Consider the following 5,738-nt stretch of genomic DNA (forward strand, 5'->3'; position numbering starts at 1 on the left):
AGAGGAGAGTATCCTTACTGTTAACAATACCACTGCATGAAGATGCAATATTCTCCTAAATATGCATGGTAGGTTGATGTATATATTAATGTGTTCTAAGTGGATCATTGAAGCATAGATGTTGTCCTGCAGAACATCATTTGAAGAACATGCCTATATGAGTCTGATTGTTAAACGTTGCAATCTATGAGAGTAGGGTTCTCTCTAGTAAACTCATGAAAGGTCTCGGAGTATGACACATAAGCTCCGCCCGCGGGGAAGACCCACGGTAGCCCAGTATCGGTCAAGGCTTTGTGTGAAGCTAGATTCGCAGAAAACTTGCAGTACAAGGCCCAGTCCATTGTTCAAGTTGCTTACTAGTGTAGCATAGAGTTCTAGGTGGAAGTTCAACTTAACAGTCTCCACTGTACTACCGGTATATAAAACAGTGTTTTGGAACCAAAGGGAAAATTTGTGTGCCTCTGGGATCTGGTGGGGGATTGCTGGAATTTTGCCTATTTTGGGCCTGGCCCAATAGAAATTTCAGAAATTCCTAATAAATACTAGAGGCCCACGTAGCCCATTCGTGCAAGGCAAGAGGTGGAACTAAAGTTTGGTCCCACATTTGCTAGTATAGAGGGAGTTGGATCTCTTTATAAGGGAGGTTCTTTCCCCACATGTATGAGGATGAGAACAAGAGGGACATCAACGCACGCTCCTCCGCCGCCGCCCGCCTCGCCGCGCCACACCTCGCCTCGTCACGACGCGATGCGCCGGGGGTTGCGGGAATGAGCCGAGCCGATGTCTAAATTTTTGCCACGCGCTATGGGTATACGAAAGGTCACGCGGAAGCTGAAACGTTTTTCTATAGTGGACACTGAATCTGAACGGCTCGCCTCTTTGGCTGAAGTCTATTCGCTTCATCTCCCTCGTTCCCTTTAGCTCCCGGCGCAACCTCTCGCCTCCTTCAGATGCGCCTATAAAAGGGAGGTCGCTCCTCTCAAAGAGACACACCAGAACTACTTCTTCCTCTCACCACCAAATCCTGAGCACTGTGTTGTTGCTACGATCTTCCCCATCCGGGCTTGTGGCATGCACCGCAGATCGGGACAGTAGGCCTTCGAAATTGCACCTCTTTGAGTCATGTACGGGAGAAGGGTGAGGGATGATACGTCTCCAGCATATCTATAATTTTTGATTCTTCCATGCTACTTTATCTACTGTTTTAGGCAATATTGGGCTCTATTATCCACTTCTATATTATTTTTGGGACTAACCTATTAACCGGAGGCCCAGCCCAGATTTGTTGTTTTATGCCTATTTCAGTGTTTTGAGGAAAAGGAATATCAGACGGAGTCAAAACAGAACGAAATCAACTGGAGAAGTTATTTTTGGAAAGAAAGCAACCTGATGGACTTGGAGTGCACATCAGGGGAGTCCCGGGCTGCCCACGAGGGTGGGGGCGCCCCCCCCCCCTCCCCTGGGCGCGTCCCCCTGCCTCGTGAGCACCCCGGAGGTCCATCGACGTACCCCTTGCACCCATACATACCTACATACCCTAAAACTTCCAGAACAGAAGATAGATCGGGAGTTCCACCGCCGCAAGCCTCTATAGCCACCAAAAACCAATCGGGACCCTGTTCCGACACCCTGCCGGAGGGGGATCCCATCACCAGAGGCCATCTTCATCATCCTGACGCTATCCATGACGAGGAGGGAGTAGTTCACCCTCGGGGTTGAGGGTATGTACCAGTAGCTATGTGTTTGATCTCTCTCTCTCTCTCTCGTGTTCTCTCTCGTGTTCCTCTATGGCACGATCTTGATGTATCCCGAGCTTTGCTATTGTAGTTGGATCTTATGATGTTTCTCCCCCTCTACTCTCTTGTGATGAATTGAGTTTCCCCTTTGAAGTTATCTTATCGGATTGAGTCTTTTATGAGAACACTTGATGTATGTCTTGCCGTGATTATCTGTGGTGACAATGGGATATAATGTGCCACTTGATGTATGTTTTGGTGATCAACTTGCGGGTTTTGTGACATTGGGAACCTATGCATAGGGGTTGGCACACGTTCTTGACTTTCCGGTAGTAGCTTTGGGGCACTCTTTGAAGTACTTTTATGTTGGTTGGATGAATCTGAGATTGTGTGACGCATATCGTATAATCATGCCCATGGATACTTGAGGTGACAATGGAGTATCTAGGTGACATTAGGGTTTTGGTTGATTTGTGTCTTAAGGTGTTATTCTAGTACGAACTCTTTTATAGATCGATCCGAAAGAATAACTTTGAGGTGGTTTCGTACCCTACCATAATCTCTACGTTTGTTCTCCGCTATTAGTGGCTTTGGAGTGACTCTTTGTTGCATGTTGAGGGCTTGTTATATGATCTATCTATGTTATTATTGTTGAGAGAACTTGCACTAGTGAAAGTATGAACCCTAGGCCTTGTTTCCTATCATTGCAATACCGTTTACGCTCACTTTTATCATTAGTTACCTTGCTGTTTTTATTATTTCAGATTACAAATACCTTTATCTACCATCTATTTTGCACTTGCACCTTCATCTCTTCGCTGAACTAGTGCACCTATACAATTTACCATTGTATTGGGTGTGTTGGGGACACAAGAGACTCTTTGTTATTTGGTTGCAGGGTTGTTTGAGAGAGACCATGTTCATCCTACGCCTCCTACGGATTGATAAACCTTAGGTCATCCACTTGAGGGAAATTTGCTACTGTCCTACAAACATGTGCACTTGCAGGACCAACAAGAAGAAGGTTGTGTAGTAGACATCAAGCTCTTTTCTGGCGCCATTGCCGGGGAGGTTAGCGCTTGAAGGTAATGAGGAGGAGCCTTCTATTCAACCAATCTCATCAATAAGGAGCTCAAAGAGGAAGGTTGAACCCACACATAATGTGAAGAAGAAGAAGAAAAGAAGGAGCAACAAAGGTAGAAAGGTATCCCTCCCAAATGATGTTGCTCCTACTACTCATTGTGATGATGATAATTTCTATACTATTGGTGCTATCAATATTTTTAATGATGAGAGTGATTATGCTTATGATATGAAAGGGCCCAAGCTTGGGGAAGCTATGTTTGATTAAGATGAGAATATATTTGCTGAAATTAATGTTTGTCCCAAGCTTGGGGATGCTACGTTTAATGAAGATGATATTTTTAGCACCCCAAGTTTTGATATGCAAAGTTGTTATGATGATAGCATGCCTCCTACCTATGATGATTATATTGATGAAAGTGGGTTCAGAAGAGTGTCAACTTTAGGAAGTAGTGACCCCACTATTTTGGAGGATGTTGAATTTTATTGTGATGAATATGAAAGTGGATTTGGAAGAGTGTCAACTTTATTTAGTGATTCCACTATCTTGGGAGAGGTTTCAATCGATTATGATGAGAACGAAGTTGCTACTTATGATGATTATTGTGATGAAACTTATGCTATAAAAAGTAGTGATGATTATATTTACAAATCTTGTCATGATTATGATTACCCTTTTTCTGAACATTGCTCTTTTAATGTGGAAACAATTTTTAGTGTTCAAGTCTCTCATGATACTCCCACTATTCCGAATGAGAAGAACTTTGCTTATGTGGAGAGTAGTAAATTTTCTATGCTTGTAGATCATGAAAAGAATGCTTTAGGTGCTGGTTATATTGTTGAATTCATTCATGATGCTACTGAAAATTATTATGAGGGAGGAACATATGCTTGTAGGAATTGCAATAATGTCAAGTTTCCTCCCTATGTGCTTAAATTCTTGAAGCTATGCTTGTGTTACCTTCCTATGCTAGTTGATTATTGTTCCCATAAGTTGTTTGCTCACAAAATCCCTATGCATAGGAAGTGGGTTAGGCTTAAATGTGCTAGCCATATTCTGCATGATGCTCCCGTTATGCTTCAATTCTTATCTTTTATGTGAGCATCATTGCCATCATCATGCCTAGCTAGAAAGGCATTAAAGAAAAGCGCTTGTTGGGAGACAATCCAATATTTATCCTTACTGTTTTTATGTGTACACATGATTATGCTACTGTAGTAATCATGTTTTATAGCTTTTGTTTCAATAAAGTGCCAAGTAGAACCTTTGGGAAGACTTGGGTGAAGTTTATGTGATCTTGCTGTGAAAAACGGAAACTTTAGCACTCACGAGATTAGCTGCCATTGTTTACTGGGGAGTGATTTTAGGTTGATTCTTTTTTAATATGATTAATAGACAAATTTCTCAGGTGCAGAAATTTATTTCATAATTTTTGGGTTTGCATAAGTATACGTTTTATGCAGATTACTACAGGCTGTTCTGATTTTGACAGATTCTGTTTTCTATGTGTTGTTTGCTTATTTTGATGCATCTATGGCTAGTATTAAGTGGTATGAACCATAGAGATGTTATAATACAGTAGATATTACACCAATATGAATTTATAATGAGTTCATTACAGTACCTAAGTGGTGGTTTAATTTTCTTATACTAACGGAGCTTACGAGTTTTGTTTTGAGTTTTGTGTGGTTGAAGTTTTCAAGTTTTGGGACTATGGAATAAGGAGTGGAAAGAGCCTAAGCTTGGGGATGCCCAAGGCACCCCAAGGTAAAATTAAAGGACAACCAAGCAACTAAGCTTGGGGATGCCCCAGAAGGCATCCCCTCTTTCGTCTTCGTTCATCGGTAACTTTACTTGGAGCTATATTTTTATTCACCACATGATATGTGTTTTGCTTGGAGCGTCATTTTATTTTGTTATTTTTTGCTTGCTGTTAGTTAGAATAATTTTTTGCATCTTTAGTTTCAATAAAAATGTCAAGGATAGCCTTTGCCATGCTTATTTTGCTAGTATACATGTTGCTGTTTGAAAATAGAAAGTTTACCGCTGTTGCAAAAATTTCCTAAAAAGTTAGAGAATGGTATAACGTTGAATATTTTTGCATATTAAGCTCGGATAAATTTATTACAGTGGGAATTTTAGTTCATAATTTTTGGAGTCAGGGAAGTATTGATACTCTTGCATTCTTTACAGACTGTACTGTTTTGGCAGATTGCTGTTATGTTTGCATTGTTTGCGTATGTTTGCTTGTTTAATGATTCTATTTGAGGATAGGAGTATTAAATATATAGAGGCATTTAGTATGCAATGTTGAATAATAATTTAAGTGATTTGTTACAGTAGAAAATGATAAGGTTTTGCATTGGTTTATACTAACCTATCTCACGAGTTCTTGTTGAGTTTGTTGTGAATGAAGCTTTTAATAATAAAAAAGAGAAACCATGATATGAGGGGAATTAAGGAGACACAAAAGCTCAAACTTGGGGATGCCCAAGGCACCCCAAGATAATATTTCATGAAGTCTCAAGCATCTAAGCTTGGGGATGCCCCGGTAGGCATCCCACCTTTCTTCTTCAACAACTATCGGTTAGTATCGGTTGAGCCTAAGTTTTTGCTTCTTCACATGAGTTGTGCTATCCTTGCAATGTAGTTTGATTTAGCTTTGCTTGCTGTTTGAATAAAGTATCAAGATCTGAAATTATTAAATGGGAGAGTCTTCACATAGTTGCACAATTATTTAACTACTCATTGATCTTCACTTATATCTTGTTGGAGTAGTTTGTCGTTTGCTCTAGTGCTTCACTTATATCTTTTAGAGCACGGTGGTAGATTTGTTTTAAAGAAACTATTGATATCTCATGCTTCACTTAGATTATTTTGAGAGTCGTTAATAGCATGGTAATTTGCTTAATGTTAAT

The sequence above is a fragment of the Triticum dicoccoides genome, chromosome 5B (genome assembly GCF_002162155.2).
Source record: "Triticum dicoccoides isolate Atlit2015 ecotype Zavitan chromosome 5B, WEW_v2.0, whole genome shotgun sequence".
NCBI lineage: Eukaryota > Viridiplantae > Streptophyta > Magnoliopsida > Poales > Poaceae > Triticum > Triticum dicoccoides.